The sequence below is a fragment of the Bubalus bubalis genome, chromosome 2 (genome assembly GCF_019923935.1).
Source record: "Bubalus bubalis isolate 160015118507 breed Murrah chromosome 2, NDDB_SH_1, whole genome shotgun sequence".
Taxonomy (NCBI): Eukaryota; Metazoa; Chordata; class Mammalia; order Artiodactyla; family Bovidae; genus Bubalus; species Bubalus bubalis.
Window position 1 is genome coordinate 52,499,134 of NC_059158.1, and position 21,499 is coordinate 52,520,632.

Below are 21,499 nucleotides of genomic sequence, written 5' to 3' on the forward strand. Positions count from 1 at the left end.
TGGGCCTCCCAGGTGACTCAGATGATAAAGAATCTGCCTGCAATGCAGGACACCCAGATTTGATCACTGGGTCAGGAAGATCCCCTGGAGGACTGGCTCAACACTCCAGGATTCTTGCCTGGAGAATTCCATGGACAGAGGAGCCTGGCAGGCTGCAGTCCATGGGGTTGCAAAGAGGTGGACACGACTGAGCAATATCACAATAATAATAATAATCCCATTTCCTAGTAATCTGGGGATATGTTAAAGTTAAGTAATTTTCACATCCACTTTTAACATTTAAATTCAGTGCTATCTTCTGATGTAAATGGATTTTCTCCCACTTTACCGATTATAAGCTTCATGCATGCTGTAGAAAATCTAAGATTAGCACTTGGATGTGCCCTTTTTACTATAATAATTTTCGGATTAAAACCTCCTATATTCATTTGTCTTTGTAAATTTTAAGATAGCACAATATGAACGTGAGATGTCATGAATTTAACAGAAAATAAACTGGAAGTTAAACCCTGTAAACTGGCACATGAAAATTTAATCAACAGCAATTAATTTATTTTTACAGAGTAATGCATCCACTTGGACTCAGCTTTTAATCACTGGACTGTTCCCTCACTGAAAAGGATTTCTAAGAAACAGACATGAGGATGCAATCGGTGGGCTCTATTTTTGCTATATATTGCTGTTAGAACTTAAAAATAAAAGCTGAGATGTCAGGGTCACCATTAGATTTAGATTTATACAGGATTCAGATAAAAAATCAGACTATACTGATGGGCTTTACAGATGATTTTGAGGTGCAAATCTTTCTATTTTTACTATTTCTTGCAATCTATATTTTTACAATGATAGGAAATTTGGGGTTAGTGTTCTTGGTCATTATGGATTCCCGGCTCCACAACCCCATGTACTATTTTCTGACAGCATTATCATTCTTGGGTGCCTGCTATTCTTTGGTTATCACCCCCAAAATGTTGATCAATTTCCTAACAAAGAATAAAACGATTTCTTTTCTTGGATGTGCCACACAGATGTTTCTCTTTCTTACTTGTGGGACCACAGAATGCTTCATTTTGGCTGCAGTGGCCTATGATCACTATGTAGCCATCTACAACCCTTTCCTGTATTTAGTTAAAATGTCACCCAGAATCTATGTGTCACTTATAATTTCCTGCTATGTTGTTGGTATCTTGTATGCTACTTTACACACAGTGGCTACTTTTACCCTATCCTTCTATGCATCCAATGAAATCAGACATGTCTTCTGTGACATCCCTCCCCTCCTTGCTATTTCTTGCTCTGATAAGTGCATGAACCAGCTTCTAGTTTTCTATTTTTCAGGCTCTATTGAGATATCCACCATATTGATTGTTCTGATCTCCTATGGTTTCATCCTGTTGGGCATTCTGAAGAGGCATTCTGCTGGAGGAAGAAGTCTTTTCAACATGTGGCTCTCACCTACCAGGAGGGTCCATTTTTCATGGTACAGTCCTCTTCATGTACGTGAGACCCGGTTCCAGCTATGCCTTGGATCATGACGTGATCGAGTCCATGTTTTACACCATCATAATTCCCATGCTGAATCCCATCATCTATAGTTTGAGGAACAAAGATGTCAAAGAGGCGATGAAGAAAGTGTTGGGGGAAAATTGGTTTATCAACAAAGTGTATTTTTCACACTAAATATTAAATTGAAAAAAAAAGGCTGATGTTTAGTGTTTTCAAGTCAAAAAGTTGAAAAATAAAATATTTTAGTTTAGTTTACTGGTGTCTATTTATTATTCTTAGATATTTAAAATAAAGATTATGGTCAACCCACCACATATGCAGTTTTTGCACATGCAGGAAACTGCGACATCTATATGCATCTATCTCCACATAACATGAGTATATAAAATATATTTTATTATCAGCTTCCCTCATAACTCAATCAGAATCTGCCTGCAATGCAGGAGACCCAGGTTTGATTCCTGGATCAGGAAGTTCCTACGGAGAAGGAAATGGCAATACACTCCAGGATTCTTGCCTAGAAAATCCTATGGACAGAGGAGCTTGGCAGGCTATAGTCCATGGGGTCACAAGAGTTGGACAGGACTTAGAGATTAAACCACGACCACCATATGACTTTATATATATACATATACATATATGTATCTACAGATAAATACATACATATGTATACACACACACACACACACACACACACACACACACATTGATACTGCTTGCATTAGTTTGTTAGAGCTGATATAACAAAGTACCATAGACTGGTTGCTGAAAAAATAGAAATATCTTTCTCTGACTTAACTCAGTATGACAATCTCTAAGTCTATCTATGTTGCTGCAAATAGCATTATCCCATTCTTTTTTATGGCTGAGTAATGTACCATTGTATGCATTTACATCTTCTTTATTCATTCCTCTGTTGGTGGGTGTTGAGGTTGCTTCCACGTCCTGGCTATTATAAATATTGCTGCAATGAACATTGTAGTGCATGTATCATTTCAAATTATAGTTTTCTCCATGTATGTGCTTGTAATGGCATTGCTGAATCATATGGTAGTTCTATTTTTATTTTTTAAGGAGCCTTCATACTGCACTCTATAGTAGTTGAACCAACTTCCATTCCCACCAACAGTGTAGCAGCGCTCCCTTTTCCACACTCTCTCCTGCATTTATTATTTGTAAATGATACTGCTTAAAAGTGAATCTACAAAAAGGGCCCAAACGAACTTATCTGCACAACAGATTTCAGTTCAGTTCAGTCGCTCAGTCGTGTCCGACTCTTTGCGACCCCATGAATCGCAGCACACCAGGCCTCCCTGTGCATCACCAACTCCCGGAGTTCACTCAGACTCACATCCATCGAATCAATGATGCCATCCAGCCATCTCATCCTCTGTCGTCTCTTTCTCCTCCTGCCCCCAATCTCTGCCAGCATCAGAGTCTTTTCCAATGAGTCAACTCTTCACATGAGGTGGCCAAAGTACTGGAGTTTCAGCTTTAGCATCAGTCCTTCCAAAGAAATCCCAGGGCTGATCTCCTTCAGAATGGACTGGTTGGATCTCCTTGCAGTCCAAGGGACTCTCAAGAGTCTTCTCCAACACCACAGTTCAAAAGCATCAATTCTTTGGCGTTCAGCCTTCTTCACAGTCCAACTCTCACATCCATACATGACCACAGGAAAAACCATAGCCTTGACTAGATGGACCTTTGTTGGCAAAATAATGTCTCTGCTTTTGAATATGCTATCTAGGTTGGTCATAACTTTCCTTCCAAGGAGTAAGTGTCTTTTAATTTCATGGCTGCATCACCATCTGTAAAACAGATTTACAGATATAGAAAACAAACTTATGGTTACCAGGGAGTAGGGGAGGTTGGTATTGACATATATATCCTACTACATAAAATATATAATTACTAAGCACAGGCAACTCTAATCAATACTCTGTAATGACCTATATAGGAAAATAATGTAAAAAAAAGTATGTATATATGTATAAGTATAATAGATTCATTTTGCTGTATAGCTGAAACTAACATTGTAAATCAACTATACTGCAATAAATATTTTTTTAAAAGAAATTTATTTTCTCACTATTCCGGGGTTTAGACATTTGAAATCATTGTAACAGCAGGGTTGATTTTTTTTTTCTGATGCCTCTCTTCTTCATTTGTAGATGGCAGCCTTTACCCTCTGTCTTCAAGCTATCTTTTTTCTCTGAATTTCAGTGCCCTAATCTCTTCTTGTTTGCTTAGTCTCTGAGTTGTGTCCAATACTTTGTGACAACATGTACTGTAGCCCAATAAGCTTTTCACCTATGTGATTCTCCAGGCAAGAATACTGGAATGGGTTGCCATTCCCTTCTCCATAATCTCTTCTTACATGGTCAACAATTATATTAGATAAGATCTGTCCTAAAGGTATCATTTTCAATTAATTGCTTCCTCAAAGACTTCTCCAAAGCAGTTACATTCTGATCTCCTAGGGCCTAAGACCTCAATAAGCAGATGTTGGATTTATTTGCATACACACACAGAGACATATACACATGCAGTCTTCATGTTACACGTATATTTTCATCTTCTATCTCTATATAACTCAAAAATGATAGGTTCCCATTATAACTGTAAGTGATCTGACTAGCTTGAGCAAATACAACTCAAGAAGGAAATGGCAACCCACGCCAATGTTCTTGCCTAGAGAATCCCGGGGACGGGGGAGCCTGGTGGACTGCCATCTATGGGGTCACACAGAGTCAGACACAACTGAAGTGACTTAGCAGCAGCAGGGCAAAACCATACCTCACATCTTCCAATCCATTTTCCATGAAGTCCATGGCAACTAACTTGAGATTAAAGCTGTGAGACAGATGAAACTCTGCTTCACCTATACATGTGCAGCAAACTAAACCTAGGAAACTAAACCCAGCCTTTAATTCTGAGAGTGCAGATGATGAAGTGAATTCCTGATGTCACTATATGCTGTTAAAGAGGGTACATTTTTTTTTTGCTTTGCTTTTACTTTTTTTTTTTTTTCATCCACAGCATGGACACTAAACCCATATTTTATTTCTTCACACCATACAGAAACTGCACACATGCTTGCAAAGTCACTTCAGTCCTGTCCTGCTGTTTGCGACCTATGGAGTGTAGCACACCAGGCTCCTATGTCCATGGAAATCTCCAAGCAAAAATACTAGAGTGAGTTGCCATACCCTCATTCAGAGGATCTTCCCAACCCAGGAATTGAACCAGTGTCTCTTATGTCCCCAGCAGGCAGGCAGGTTCTTTACTACTAGAGCCACCTGCAAAGCCCATACTTCTTGGCATTAGTATTTATCAGGATTTTCAGTTCAGTCCAGTCAATCAGTCATGTCCGACTCTTTGAGACCCCATGGACTGCAGCATGCCAAGCCTCCCTGTCCATCACAAAATCCCGGAGTTTACTCAAACTCATGTCCATTGAGTCGGTGATGCCATCCAACAATCTCATCCTCTGTCGCACACTTCTCCTCCCACCTTCCATCTTTCCCAGCATCAGGGTCTTTTCAAAAGAGTCAGTTCTTTGCATTAGGTGGCCAAAGTATTGGAGTTTCAGCTGCAGTCCTTCCAATGAATATTCAGGGTTGATTTCCTTTAGGATTGACTGGTTGGAACTCCTTGAAGTTCAAGAGACTCTCAAGAGTCTTCTCCAACACCACAGTTCAAAAGTATCAATCCTTCTGCACTAAGCTTTCTTTATAGTCAAATTCTCACATCCATTCATGACTACTGGAAAAACCATAACCCCAACTAGATGGACCTATTTTGGCAAAGTCATGTCTCTGCTTTTCAATATGCTGTCAATCTTGGTAATAACTTTTCTTCCAAGAGTAAGCCTCTTTTAATTTCATGGCTACAATCACCATCTGCAGTGATTTTGAAGCCCCCCAAAATGAAATCTGCCACTGTTTCCACTGTATCACCTTCCATTTGCCATGATGTGACGGGACCAGATGCCATGATCTTAGTTTTCTGAATGTTGAATTTTAAGCCAACTTTTTCACTCTCCTCTTTAACTTTCATCAAGAGGTTCTTTAGTTCTTCTTCAATTTCTGCCATAATGGTGGTGTCATCTGCGTATTTGAGGTTATTGATTTTTCTCCCAGCAATCTTGATTCCAGCTTGTGCTTCATTCCAGTTAAATAAGCAGGGTGACTATGTACAGTCTTGATGTACTCCTTTTCCTATTCAGAACCAGTCTATTGTTACATGTCCAGTTCTAACTGTTGCTTCCTGAACTGCATACAGATTTCTTAAGAAGCAGGTCAGGTTGTCTGGTATTCCTATCTCATTTAGAATTTTCAATGGTTTGTTGTGATCCACCCAGTCAAAGCCTTTGGCATAGTCAATGAAGCAGAAATAGATGCTTTCATGGAACTCTCTTACTTTTTCGAAGATGCAGTGGATGTTGGCAATTTGATTTCTGGTTCCTCTTTTTTTCTAAAACCAGCTGGAACATCTGGAAGCTCATAGTTCACATATTGTTGAAGCCTGGTTTTGAGAATTTTAAGCATTACTTTACTAGCATGTGAGATGAGTGCAATTGTGCAGTAGTTTGAACACTCTTTGGCATTGCCTTTCTTTGGATTGGAATGAAAACTGACCTTTCCAGTGTTGTGGCCACTGCTGAGTCTTCCAAATTTGCTGGCATCTTGAGTGCAACACTTTCACAGCATCATCTTTCAGGATTTGAAATAACTCAACTGTAATTCCATCACCTCCACTAGCTTTGTTTCTAGTGATGCTTTTTCAGGCCCACTTTACTTCACATTCCAGGATGTCTGGCTCTAGGTGAGTGATCACACCATCATGATTATCTGGGTCATGAAGATCTTTTTTGTATAGTTCTTCTGTGTATTCTTGCCAGCTCTTCTTAATATATTCTGCTTCTGTTAGGTCCATACCATTTCTGTCCTTTATCGAGCCCATCTTTGCGTGAAATACTCGCTTGGTACCTCTAATTTTCTTGAAGAGATCTCTAGAATTTCCCATTCCATTGTTTTCCTCTATTTCTTTGCACTGATCCCCGAGGAAGGCTTTCTTATATCTCCTTGCTATTCTTTGGAACTCTGCATTCAAATGGGTATATCTTTCCTTTTCTCCTTTTCTTTTTGCTTCTCTTCTTTCACAGATATTTGTAAGACCTCCTCAGACAGTAATTTTGCTTTTTTGCATGTTTTTTCCTTGGGGATGGTCTTGATTCCTGTCTCCTGTACAATGTCATGAACCTCTTTCCATAGTTCATCAGGCACTCTGTCTTCAGATCTAGTCCCTTGAATCTATTTCTCACTTCCACTGTATAATCATAAGGGATTTGATTTAGGTCATACCTGAATGACATAGTGGTTTTCCCTACTTTCTTCAGCTTAAATCTGAATTTGGCAATAAGGAGGTCATGATCAGAGCAACAGTCAGCTCCCAGTCTGGTTTTTGCTGACTGTATAGAGAGTCTCAATCTTTGGCTGCAAAGAATATAATCAATCTGATATCAGTGTTGACCATTTGGTGATGTCCATGTGTAGATTCTTCTCCCGTGTTGTTGAAAGAGGCTGTTTGCTATGACCAGTGCGTTCTCTTGCCAAAATTCTGTTAGCCTTTGCCCTGCTTCATTCTGTACTCCAAGGTCAAATTTACATGTTACTCCAGGTGTTTCTTGACTTCTTACTTTTGCATTCCAGTCCCCTATAATGAAAAGGACATCTTTTGGGGGTGTTAGTTCTAAAAAGTCTTCTAGGTCTTCATAGAGCCATTCAACTTCAGCTTCTTCAGCATTACTGGTCAGGGTATAGACTTGGATTACTGTGATATTGAATGGTTTGCCTTGGAAATGAACAGAGATCATTCTGTCATTTTTGAAATTGCATCCAAGTACTGCATTTCGGGCTCTTTTGTTGACTATGATGGCTACTCCACTCCTTCTCTTAAGAATCTCTGTGGATTCTTGTACACAGTAGTAGATATAATGGTCATCTGTGTTAAATCCACCCATTCCAGTCCATTTTAGTTTGCTGATTCCTAAAATGTCGAAGTTCACTGTTGCCATCTGCTATTTGACAACTTCCAATTTGCCTTGACTCATGAACCTAACATTCCAGATTCCTATGCAATATTGCTTTTTCCAGCATCAGACCTTGCTTCCATCACCAGTCACATCCATAACTGGGTGTTGTTTTTGCTTTCACTCTGTCTCTTCATTCTTTCTGGAGTTATTTTTCCACTGATCTTCAGTAGCACATTGGACACCTTCTGACTTAAATTGACCAAAATTGAACTAAAATTATTAAAATAGATAGTCATGGCTCCTCATTACTTCCCAGAAATGAGCCACTTTACAGCCCCAGAAACCTTTCAATGAAGGGGAGTTTGAGTCCTCTAGAGAAGAATGTAAAAATAGCCAGAATTTTTATTTACAATATTTATCCCACTCTCCCCAAAAGAACTTAAAGATTTTATCAAGGTAAATGCACTTGGGAAAAGGAAATAATCATAATTTTCTGAAACTACTGGACTATCTATTTTGGGGGCTCCAAAATCACAGCAGATGGTGACTGCAGACTTGAAATTAAAAGACACTTGCTCCTTGGAAGAAAACCTATGACCAAGATAGACAGCATGCTAAAAAGCAAAGACATTACTTTGCCAACAAAGGTCTGTCTAGTCAAAGCTATGGTTTTTTCCTTTAGCCATGTATCAGTGTGAGAGTTGGACTATAAAGAAAGCTGAGCACCGAAGAATTGATGCTTTTGAACTGTGGTGTTGGAGAAGACTCTTGAGAGTTCCTTTGACTGCAAGGAGATCCAACCAGTCCATCCTAAACGAGATCAGTCCTGAATATTCATTGGAAGGGCTGATGCTGAAGCTGAAATTCCAATACTTTGGTCAACTGATGTGAAGAACTGCCTAAATGGAAAAGACCCTGATGCTGGGAAAGTTTGAAGGTGGGTGGAGAAGGGGACAATGTAGGATGAGTTGGTTGGATGGCATCACTGACTCAATGGACTTGAGTTTGAGTAAGCCCCCGGAGTTGGTGATGGACAGGGACGCATGTCGTGCTGCAGACCATTGGGCCGCAAAATGTTGGACACAACTGAGCAACTGAACTGAACTGAACACTGGTTATGAAATGACATTGATTCCAAGAGACCCAAGTTGTCACTGTAGTCATCCAATCAAAGTAGAACTTTATGGGGGCAAATATTCAACAGAATTTTAGCTCAGATTCACCTCATAGTGAGTGCAGGGAGTTCTTGAACTCATTCTATAGTTATTTTCCAGTTCCAGAATGTATAATTAGAATAGATATTTTTAGCAGTTGGCAGCATCCCCACGTAGGTTCCATAAACTGTGAAGCGAGGGGTGTCATGGTGAGAAAGTCCAAATGGAAGCCATTAAAATTAACCATTTCTGAGAAAATTTTACAGTAGTACTACATTCCTGGAGGTGTTACAGAGATGGATGCTGTCTGAGTGCATGCATGTGTGCTAAGTCGCTTCAGTTGTGTCCTACTCTTTGAAACCCTGTGGACTGTAGCCCACCAGACTCCTCTGTCCATGAGATTCTTGGAATAAATGTCATCCCAACCCAGGGATTGAAGCTGCAAATGCTAAGTCTCCTGCATTGGCAGGCAGGTTCTTTACCACCATCACTACCTGGGAAACCCAGGTGCTACAAGGACTTGAACGACACAGTGATGGTAATTCTTCCTATATTCCCATTCAGCTCTCCCATTTGAATTATGTAGAAGACAAATATTGAAGAAAAAGAGTAATTAACATGAGCTTAATCAAGTGGTGACTTCATTTGCCCCTGATGAACCAGATGTAGTTTCACTGGTTAAGCAAATGACCACATGCCCAGACCCTGGCATGAAACTATTGGTGTTCTTCTCCACATTGTCTGTGAGGCCCACAAGACAGAGTTTGCTTTCTGTTGGCAAGACCAGCAACACATCTTCACTTACTCACTTCAAGGGTGTATGAGCTCTCCATCTCTCCGTCATAATTTAGTTTGTAGAGCCCTTCATCATCTTTCTCTTCCAAAGAATATAACATGGGTCCTAACACTGATTGTATGATGCTGACTGGACCAAGGGAACAAGAAGCAGCAACTGCTCTGGCTTGTTGTTAAAGTACTTTTCTACTTTTCTTATCCTGGGTAAGAAATAAACATGACTAAATTTCAAGGGTCTTCTGACTCAGTGAAATTTCTAGTGAAGTGGAGTATATTCAGATAGCTCTTCTCAGATGAATAGTCATTGCTGCATCTGTTGTCTCCTAGATCAAAAAAAGAAGGATCAGATATACTAGGCCTTTTTAGATTTTGGAGGCAACATATTCCTTTTATCAGGTGTGTTCCTATGATTCAGTTCCCAAGTGACCCAAAAAGCTGCTAGTTTTGAATGAAGCCTAGAACAACAGAAGGCTCTGCAATAGGTCCAAGCTATTATCTAAGCCTCTCTATCACTTGGTCCATATTTTTCAGTAGATCCAATGGTGTTTGAGGTGTCCATGGCAAATAGGGATGCTGCTTGAAGCCTCTGACAGGTCCCCAAAGGTGAATTACAGCTCAAGCCTTTACGATTTTTGAGTAAGATTCTTCCATTCTCTTCAAAGTGCTCGTCTTTTTAATATTGAGCTCTTGACTTGCTACTGGGCATTAGTAGAAACTGAACATTTGCTCATTACCTACCAAATTACTGTAAAACCTATGATACCTTTTATGAACTGCTGCTGCTGCTGCTGCTAAGTCACTTCAGTCATGTCCAACTCTGTGCGACCCCATAGACAGTAGGCCACCAGGCTCCCCCATCCCTGGGATTCTCCAAGCAAGAACACTGGAGTGGGTTGCCATTTCCTTCTCCAATGCATGAAAGTGAAAAGTGAAAGTGAAGCTGCTCGGTCATGTCTGACTCTTAGCAACACCACAGAATGCAGCCTACCAGGCTCCTCTGCCCATGGGATTTTCCAGGCAAGAGTACTGGAGTGGGGTGCCATTGCCTTCTCCATTTATGAACTAGTGTTATATAATTAAGATATTAAAATGCTTGTTTTAAAGACACATATGTATTGAAAATAAAATAGAAATTTAATATATGGTGTTTATTCTTGTATTTACCATACTGTTTTTAGTTTATTTCTGATATGAAATTACCAATAGTGTCATGTTACTACAGGCTAGATATTTGTTTGACATTGTTGGTAGATCAAGACTGATAGTAACAATTACTCTTTGTTTTCTTTTACTGAAAGTTTCTACTTTCAATTCCAATCTTTTAAAAATTTGTTTTTAACATTTTGCTAATGTGTGAAAGTGAAAGTCGCTCAGTTGTGTCCAACTCTTTGGGACCCTATGGACCATACAATCCATGGAATTCTCCAGCCAGAATAATGGACTGGGTAGCCGTTCCCTTCTCCAGGGCATCTTCCCAACTCAGGGATTGAACTCAGGTCTCCCAACTTCAGGCCTGTTCTTTACCAGCTGAGCCACAAGGGAAGCCCAAGAATACTGAAGTGGATAACCTGTCCCTTTTCCAGTGGATCTTCCAGACCCAGAAATTGAACCAGCATCTTATGTACTGCAGGTGGATTTTTTACCAGCTGAGCTGCCAGAGAAACCCTAATGCATGTAGTATAATAAACAGTGAATATTGAAAGCTTATAATTAGACATATTTTGCATGTGTGTACACCAGTGAAACCACCATCGCAATCAAGATAAGGAACATGTCTATCATACATAGAAATTTTCTCATGATCCTTCCCTTCAGAATTCCCCACCACTCACAAAGCATCATTTGCATCTAATTCCATTGTGCCCATAGAACATAATCTGCTTTTTTGTTTCTTTGGTTGGTTTTAGTTTTGTTTGTTTGTTTAGTTTTACAGTTCTTAGACTTTTTTGTTTGTTTTGTTTTTTCCTTAAAAAAGTAAAGATGCACATACTATTGTGAGGGATGGTATGGGGAGGGAGGAGGGAGCAGGTTTCAGGATGGGGAACACATGTATACCTGTGGTGGATTCATTTCGATATATGGCAAAACCAATACAATATTGTAAAGTTAAAAAATAAAATAAAATTAAAAAAAAAACCTTATAAAAAAAAATAGGTCGTGCATTTTTATCCTCACTCCCAATATCTAACAGTGTATGTGCTTTACTCCTTTGTAGTAATACTGAAGGTCATTTAAATGACCAGCAGAGAGACTTTTATTTTAGTCCAAAGATATTAACTTTGTGAAGTAAATTTTCAGACATGAAAGTACTTAGAAAATTTTACCATATATGAGTATTCTAAAACAACAATTAAAATGCACATTTCAGTATAGAAAGAAAGAGAAATTTTTAACATCAATGAACAATATACAGTTTAAACAACTTATAAATAATGTTGTATAATTGATTCAAAAACCCTTAAAGTAGCAGATTGCAAATCTGTTGAAATTGATTCCACCTTTGTATCATTTATACATGGGCTATAGCTTCTTTCTATGTGCTCCTTAATTGTCCATGAGTGTAGACTGAACTTTTTAACACAGTGAAGAAAAGATTTACGTTGTTAGAAAGGACAAATTCTAATGTCAAAGTGCTATTCATATTTACTAAAGTTTCCTTGCCAAAGGTAATCATATAGCTAAACAAAAGGTCAGTGTAGGAAGGAATGACAAAAAAAACCATGGATACAAGAATAAATGATTTATTGGGGGCCCATATCATATAGATGTAATGTGTTATTTTTTAATGACTCCATATTTTTCTATCATATTTATGCACAATATTTATTAAAAGCTTTCTCAATATGAGCATTCATTTTCTTTTTTTAAATTTTGCTTAGAAAAATAGTGCTGCAATAAACATTGATGCTATGCATTATTGTTTTTATAAGTACTTCTCATACTTATACCCTTACATATTTAGGCTTTTTTTTCCCTATGAGGAAATCACTTAGTAATGATTCTGTAGCATCTGAGGGTGTTTTACTTATTTAATAGAGAATATAAACATAGAGTATAGAAAGGCATTGAAAATAAAGGGAAAACGGCATAAATTCAATTATAGCACATCCTGAATATCACACCTTCTTGTTTATTTAGACATCTCTATTTACTAGTTTACAGTGAGGAGAAAACTGATCTTTAAAAATAAAACATTGCTAAGTAAATGAACACAATTGCCATAAACGTGAGGACATAACTCTCTACTAAAAGGAAATTACAGCATGAGCTTATTTAAAAATTTAGGACAATGCTGAACAGTAAATTTCAGTTAAGTCTGTGAACAAATTACATACATAAATGCAGCATAATTTCTGTATTATTTCAAATGTCTCATAATCCCGATAATTCAGTTCAGTTCAGTCGCTCAGTCGTGTCTGACTCTTTGCGACCCCATGAATCTCAGCACGCCAGGCCTCCCTGTCCATCACCAACTCCTGGAGTCTACTCAAACTCATGTCCATCGAGTCGGTGATGCCATCCAGCCATCTCATCCTCTGTCGTCCCCTTCTCTCCTGCCCCCAATCCCTCCCAGCATCAGGGTCTTTTCCAATGAGTCAACTATTCACATGAGGTGTCCAAAGTATTGGAGTTTAAGCTTCAGCATCAGTCCTTCCAATGAACACCCAGGACTGATCTCCTTTAGCATGGACTGGTTGGACCTCCTTGCAGTCCAAGGGACTCTCAAGAGTCTTCTCCAACATCACAGTTCAAAAGCATCAATTCTTCGGCACTCAGCTTTCTTCACAGTCCAACTCTCACATCCATACATGACCACAGGAAAAACCATAGCCTTAACTAGATGGACCTTTGTTGGCAAAGTAGTGTCTCTGCTTTTAATATGCTGTCTAGGTTGGTCATAACTTTCCTTCCCAGGAGTAAGCGTCTTTTAATTTCATGGCTGCAAGCACAATCTGCAGTGATTTTGGAGCCCCAAAATATAAAGTCTGACACTGTTTCCACTGTTTCCCCATCTATTTCCCATGAAGTGATGGGACCAGATGCCATGATCTTTGTTTTCTGAATGTTGAGCTTTAAGCCAACTTTTTCACTCTCATCTTTCACTTAGGGAAGACATTTTCTCATTGCCTTTCTAATGTGTTTGTTCTGCAGAGTATATATGATAGGATTGAACATTGGAGTCAAAATGGTGTAGAAAAGAGACAGCAGTTTGTCTAGTCCTTCATGCTCATTTGATTTAGGCTTTAAGTAGGTGGCAGTGGCTGATCCGTAGAATAAAAGTACAACAGTGATGTGGGAAGAGTAAGTGGAGAAAGCTTTGGTCCTTCCTGTATTTGCTGGCTTCAGGATGGTGGAGCTAATTCTGATATAGAATCCAAGTATCAACAGAAAGGGAGCAAAGTGACAAACAATACAGCAAATATATAGACCACCATCTCATTAACAAAGATGTCTCCCCAAGCCAGTTTTAATAATGGTGGAATGTCACAAAAGAAATGATTGACTGTGTTGGAGTCACAGAAAGGCAGAGAGAAAATCTGGCATGTCTGGCCTATCTGGACTGGGGCACCACCAATCCAGGAGGCAATCACCAACCCGACGCAGACCTGGGGGTGCATGACCAGGGGATAGTGCAGAAGGTCACAGATGGCCATGCAACAGTCAGTGGCTCCCAGCATAAGAAAGAAGCACATTTGTGTAGCACAAGTGAAAAAAGAAATGGTTTCTGTCTGGGCCCAACGGTCCACGGGCAACCTGGGAAGAGTGACGGATACCTAACAGATTTCTAGGAAAGAAAAACTGCCAAGGGGAAAATACATGGACATCTGAAGAGTGGCATCTACTCTGGTTATTAATAATATCCCAAAAAGAAACCATCGAAATTGAGGAATATCAGTGAAACCCAGGAGGACAAATTCCATCATGATAGATTTTTTTCTGTAATTTTCAATTGATCTTCTTTCTACAAATTTACGTTTCTTGACTGAATTTTCTTTTTGTACAATTGGACTAGGACATGGGCTTTGGTCTTAATCAGTTCTCAGTTACTTTCTGACACACTTGTGTTCTGTGATTTGGGGAAATTTGATTTGAAATTAGGATCTATAAACTCATCTGCAGAAAAAAATCTCAAATGAATTATAAAGTTACATCTACATTCTAATAAAATCTATATGTCTCATCATTTTAATTTAAATTATGGCATAAGAATGAAGAAAGCAGATAAACTACTTCCTACAGTCAAAACATCAACTATTAATTGTCTAACTTTCATGATTTTTTTTCCCCCAATCAACCTAGTCTATAATATCTGGTCTAAAACACCTAACACATTGTTCTATCTTTTTACCCTTAATATTATATCTAATAATTCATTCTATAAAGATATGGCATAAGGCTCTACCCTAATTTACTACTTCATAAATGCTTCTGAATTAAAAGTAGAAATTATTATTAGAAGTGGTTATTTTCTAAGAATTGAGAAAGTTAAAACTATAAGAATGTAAGAGAAAAAGCTTTTATATTCAAGATCATAAGCTTCCACCAATTAGAATTCCAAATTACTGAATTAAAATACATCTAATTGCTTAAAAACACAACATTTTGACATTTAACTATTTTTAATCCTATTAATTTTGGACATTTAGTCAAAATTAAATGTTCATAGGGAAAAGAATGGAGAAGGCAATGGCACCCCACTCCAGTACTCTTGCCTGGAAAATCCCATGGATAGAGGAGCTTGGTAGGCTGTAGTCCATGGGGTCGCTAAGAGTCAGACACGACTGAGCAACTTCCTTTTACTTCTCACTTTCATGCATTGGAGAGGGAAATGGCAACCCACTCCAGTGTTCTTGCCTGGAGAATCCCAGGGACGGGGGAGCCTGGTGGGCTTCTGTCTATGGGGTCGCACAGAGTCGGACACGACTGAAGCGACTTAGCAGCAGCAGCAGCAGGGAAAAGAAAGATAAATATATATAAAAGTTTCACAAATGTAGTCAGATATTGTGTCCAATTCCTTCCCTGTTTGTGATCTGATTTGATTGAGCAACATAAACAATAATAAAAATCAACCAAAAAGGTTAAGCTAAATATTCTTTTTCAGGAAATTATAATTTGGATGCAAAAAATGCTTCATATATTCCCCTATAGTGGAAAGTGCTCAGATGTTCAGTCATGTCCAACTCTTTTCAACCCTGTAGTCTGCCAGGCTCCTCTGTCCATGGGATTCTCCAGGCAAGAATACTGGAGTGGGTTGCCATACCTTCATCCAAAGGATCTTCCAGGAGCTGAACCCATGTCTCTTATGTCTTCTGCACTGGCAGTCAGATTCTTTACCACTAGTCCCACTCAGGAACTAATAAAAGGTGATTCTTTCTCATTAAAATTATTTTAGTTGTAATGGCAACATTTATTTTATTGACAGTTTAGCCAAATATGTTTGATTAATTTGAATGCAATATAACATTCTTTGATTACAGTTTTCTTAATAGATTATTTCTAGAAATGAATAATATTAATATTAGTATTATGTTAACAATAGACAAATTAGAAACATATATTTCAAATGCTTCAAACATATTATTTAACTTTTTAATGCAGAAAGTAAGAAATCTAACTTAAATAAGGTTATCTTAAAGAATAAATAGGTGCTCAACTCATATATACTCATGATTATAGTTGTTTGACATGTATATTAGTCGTTCAGTCATGTCGGGCTCTTTGTCACACCATAGAGTGTAGCCTATCTACTCTGTTTGTGAAATTTTCCAGGGAAGAATACTGGTATGGATAGTCATTCCCTTTTCCAGGGGATCTTCCCAACCCAGGGATTGAATCTGGGTCTTCTGCATTGTAGACAGATTCTTTACTATTTGAGCCACAAGGGAAAGCCCATAGTTGTTTGATATTATTTATTAAATCTTGATCCTGAAATTTAGAAACTATCTTGAATTAAAATAGAATATTAATACATAATAGTTTATATTTACCTTTTTCAAATTTTTCTGGTTACTTTATTCCTATTGATGAATTTTTATGTATTTTAAATGTTACATTGTTTAAGATCTGTAAGATTTTTAAACAGGAACTTAACTTGCTTTTATAAAGCAAGTTTCCTTATAGAGGAAATCCTCACTTCTTCCTCAAGGAAACATTTCTTTTCCCTCTATACATCTAAATTGCTAGTTAAATACTCCTGTTGGCAATTAAGTTGGCGTTTTTGCAAACAATTCTTCCACGGTAGACCAGATTTTCCTTCAGGTCTTCCACAGAATATAACTTCATGCCTCCTCCATTTCCTAAATTCAGTCAGCGGGCAAAGATGACCTAGAAGAAACACCTTTAATGGTCCAACAGTACCTGCAGGAAAATGTCCAAATTCTTTATCAACTGGTTTCTTACCTGTGTTATTTGATTTTCTTTAATTCCTCTGAATAGTCTTTTTCCGAAAACCATGCATTGTTATCATCTGAACATGCTCTATGTATTCTCGCACCTTTAAGAGAAACTAAGATTATTTTATTCAAAGTATGATTATCTCTCAGACACCCTGGGAACCCCTGAATAGACACATACAGCTCATTAATGATATCTATAAACAAAGATTAAGAGCAACTATATTATTTGAAGTTTTTTTTAATGTGGATCTTTTTTAAACTCTTTATTAAATTTGTTTCAATATTGCTTCTGTTTCATGTTTGGTTTTTTTTTTTTTTTTTTTTTTTTTGTTGTTGTTTGACCAGGGATCGAACCTGCATCCCCTGCACTTGAAGGTGAGGTCTTAACCACCGGACTACCAGGGAAGTCCCAAGAACAACCATTACTTATAACATTTTCTAAATTAAAAACTCTGATTTCTTATTGAAACATTTAGTAATTTACATTTCTCAGTTTCAACCCACATGCATGTATTTTGTGGAGAGAAGCACTTCAAGCATGAATCTAATATTTACAGACTAAGTTTTGCTATTGTTCCTGTACCAGAGTCATTTTCCAGTAATTTCTACTCATCTACACTGTATTAGGAGACTATTTCTTTGAATTTTGAGCCTTGGTGTTTTTCCTTAGTCAGGAGGTTTTACTCCCTTGTAATTATTTTACCACACTTCTATAAGGGGACCTTTCACTTCAGTCATGTCCGACTCTGTGCGACCCCATAGATGGCAGCCCACCAGGCTCCCCTGTCCCTGGGATTCTCCAGGCAAGAACACTGGAATGGGTTGCCATTTCCTTCTCCAATGCATGAAAGTGAAAAGTGAAAGTGAAGTCGCTCAGTCTTGTCCAACTCTGTGCAACCCCATGGACTGCAGCCTATCAGGCTCCTCTATCCATGGGATTTTCCAGGCAAGAGTACTGGAGTGGGGTGCCATCGCCTTCTCTGTTGAATAAATTAGGTAATTTCAAATAGTACCTAACATTGACTTCTACGGGCTGGATCCCATTTTCACTGCCAAAAATGTAGAACTGCTCTAAGTAAAAGAATAAAGACTGTATTTTCTGACTCTAACTCATGTGCCCCTACCATCCCCACAGGTTTTACGGCAAACACTTACTACACAGCATGTGCCAGCAGGAACCTTATGACTGTGTTATACACAGAATTTTGACCAGGAACCCTGTGACTCAAACCACGTTATTCCTAGGAAAAGGTCCCTAAATGTCCAGTGTGCACACAGTGAGAAATTAAGGATCATAACTAGGCTCTGAAACGAGCTCCCTGCAGCCAGAAAAGAGAAGATGCATCTTCCATCCCGCCCCCCTCTCCCCGTGTACACGCACACAACACTCATCGCTGGGAGGAATTCTTACAAAAATCTCCTTCCTGAAGCTGGAAAATATTCTTATTACCAACAAAAGCTGTATTTGTTTATGGAAGTTTATGGATGAATCAGGGAAGCAAGATAAACTACATATGGTACAAGCAAATGTCTGATTCATTTTTCCCATTTTACTGCTGCTTTAGAAATGCTTTCCTATTTCAAAAGTGTTCTTTGAGAGCTGTCTTTGCTTCTGATTTTGACAGATTTGCTTTATACTCAGAACACACTCCAGGGGGCGCTAATGCTAAAGACCCCACCTGCCAGTGCAGGAGACATGAGACACAGGGTTCAATCCCTGGGTTGGGATGATGTCCTGGAGGAGGGCATGGAAACCCACTCCAGTTTTCTTACCTGGGAAATCTCGGACGTAGGAACCCGGAGAGCTATAATCCATAGGGTCGCAAAGAATCCGACGTGACTGAAGCAATTTAGCACACACACACAACCCCCCATGCTGAACATACTTGCATGATGACCTCTTTAATATCTAATATATATACATTTTTCTTATACCTTGTTTTCCTGGTGGCTCAGATGGTAAAGCATTCACCTGCAATGCGGGAGACCCGGGTTCGATCCCTGGGTCCGGAAGATCCCCTGGAGGAGGAAATGGCAACCCACTCCAGTACTCTTGCCTGGAAAATTCCATGGACTGAGGAGCCTGGTGGGCTACAGTCCATGAGATCTCAAAGAGTCGGACACGACTGAGCGACTTCACTTTCTTTCTTTCTTCTTTATACCTTATCTCATTTGTTTCTTCTCTCCATTTTTTGTGCATTCAAAAATATTTATTAACAATTTATTATATGAAAATTATCTCACTATTTCATTTCCTTTACTTTCAATCACTTTTAGTCTGTTTATTCAAAATGCAGTTCAAGGTGGCTGATATTGAACATATAGCTTTTGAAAATTTTAATGCTTACCTTTCACTTGAACTGCTTAGTCCATATTTAACTTTTTTTTTCTTTTTGACTATAAATTTCTATTTGTTTCCATTTATTCTTTCATTTTGCTGCTCTTCTGCCAATTTTGGAATTAATTGTTTTATATTTTACGTTTGATATCTTGCTCTTTTTATTATCATTTCAGTGATTGCTTCAGGGCTTACAATTTAAAATGTGCAAGTTATCAATGTTTGCCTACAGTTAAAATTGTCCACTTTGATCTTTGTTTACAACTTTCCACATTCCACTTCATGTCTCACATCAAGCACTTCACACCTGACATTTCAAAAACATCATAATCTTGTAACAGTATACTGCCAGGTCCTCAGATTGCATTCTTTGTGTTATTGATGCCATATATTATACTTGTGTCTATATTATAATCCCAGCTTACCCTGTCAATATTTTAGCTTTAAGTAGTCATTTGTCTAACAGATCAGGACTACTATTGCACCTCCCTGAAATCCTCTGTCTAGCTCCTCTGTGAAGTACCCAGATAATAGCATTTCATGCACATTCCCTGGGTTTCTCAGATGCTAAAGAAGTCAAGTGTTAGTTGCTCAGTCATGTCCTACTCTTTGGGACTGTAGCCCACCAGGCTCCTCTGTCCATGGGATTTTCCAGGCAAGGCCACTGGAGAGAGTTTCCATTTGCTTCTCCAGGGAATCTTCCCGACCCAAGGATCAAACCCAGGTCTCCTGCTTTACAGTCAGATTCTTTACCATCTGAGCCATCAGTTCAGTTCAGTTCAGTCACTCAGTTGTGTCCAACTCTTTGTGACCCCATGAATCACAGCACGCCAGGCCTCCCTGTCCATCACCAACTCCCCGAGTTCACTCAAACTCATGTCCATCGAGTGGGTGATGGACATGATCCAACCATGGTGATGGTCCATCCAGCCATCTCATCCTCTGTTGTCCCCTTCTCCTCCTGCCCCCAATCCCTCTAAGTATCAGGGTCCTTTCCAATGAGTCAACTTTTCACATGAGGTGGCCAAAGTATTAGAGTTTCAGCCTCAGCATCAGTCCTTCCAATGAACACCCAGGACTGATCTCCTTTAGGATGGATTGGTTGAATCTCCTTGCAGTCCAAGGGACTCTCAAGAGTCTTCTCCAACACCACAGTTCAAAAGCATCAATTCTTCCATGCTCAGCTTTCTTCACAGTCCAACTCTCACATGCATACATGACCACTGAAAAAACCATAGCTTTGACTAGACAGACCTTTGTTGGCAAAGTAATGTCTCTGCTTTTTAATATGCTATCTAGGTTGGTTATAGCTTTCCTTCCAAGGAGTAAGTGCCTTTTAATTTCATGGCTGCAATCACCATCTGCAGTGATTTTGGAGCCCCAAAAAAACAAAGTCTGAAACTGTTTCCAATGTCTCCCCATCCATTTGCCCTGAAGTGATGGGACCAGATGGCATGATCTTAGTTTTCTGAATGTTGAGCTTTAAGCCAACATTTTCACTCTCCTCTTTCACTTTCATCAAGAGGCCTTTTAGTTCCTCTTCACTTTCTGCCATAAGGGTGGTGTCATCTGCATATCTGAGGTTATTGGTATTTCTCCCGGCAATCTTGATTCCAGCTTGTGCTTCTTCCAGCCCAGCGTTTCTCATGATGTACTCTACATATAAGTTAAATAAGCAGGGTGACAATATGCAGCCTTGATGTACTCCTTTTCCTATTTGGAACCAGTTTGTTGTTCCATGTCCCATTCTAACTGTTGCTTCCTGACCTGCATATAGATTTCTCAAGAGGCAGGTCAGGTGGTGTGGTATTCCCATCTCTTTCAGAATTTTCCAGTTTATTGTGATCCACACAGTCAAAGGCTTTGGCATAGTCAATAAAGCAGAAATAGATGCTTTTCTGAAACTCTATTGCTTTTTTGATGATCCAGCGAATGTTGGCAATTTGATCTCTGGTTCCTCTGCCTTTTCTAAAACCAGCTTGAAGATCTGGAAGTTCATGGTTCACATATTGCTAAAGCCTGGCTTGGAGAATTTTGAGTATTACCACCAGGGAAGTCCTCAAGTGCTAGTAACCACTACCAAGTGGAAGAAATCAACTGCTTGATTTCCAGACCTACTGGCAGCTAATGATTGATAATGTCAGCTGCTCTGCTACCTCAGAATCAACCAAATACATAATTGTACATGAGCTGATCGTGTACACTGGGACCCTCTCCCTCAATTGGTCTTTAAAAATGCTTTGTTTAAACACTTGCAAAAGTACCAAATGTT

The 21,499-nt window shown here is 38.9% G+C and overlaps 2 pseudogenes; one reads left to right on the forward strand and one right to left on the reverse strand.

Annotated features, from left to right (window-relative positions):
- The first annotated feature begins 707 nt into the window (after positions 1-707).
- LOC102389494 lies at positions 708-1,680 on the forward strand (annotated as a pseudogene).
- An 11,916-nt stretch (positions 1,681-13,596) lies between these two features.
- On the reverse strand, positions 13,597-14,417 carry LOC102389156 (annotated as a pseudogene).
- Between the last annotated feature and the right edge of the window lie 7,082 nt (positions 14,418-21,499).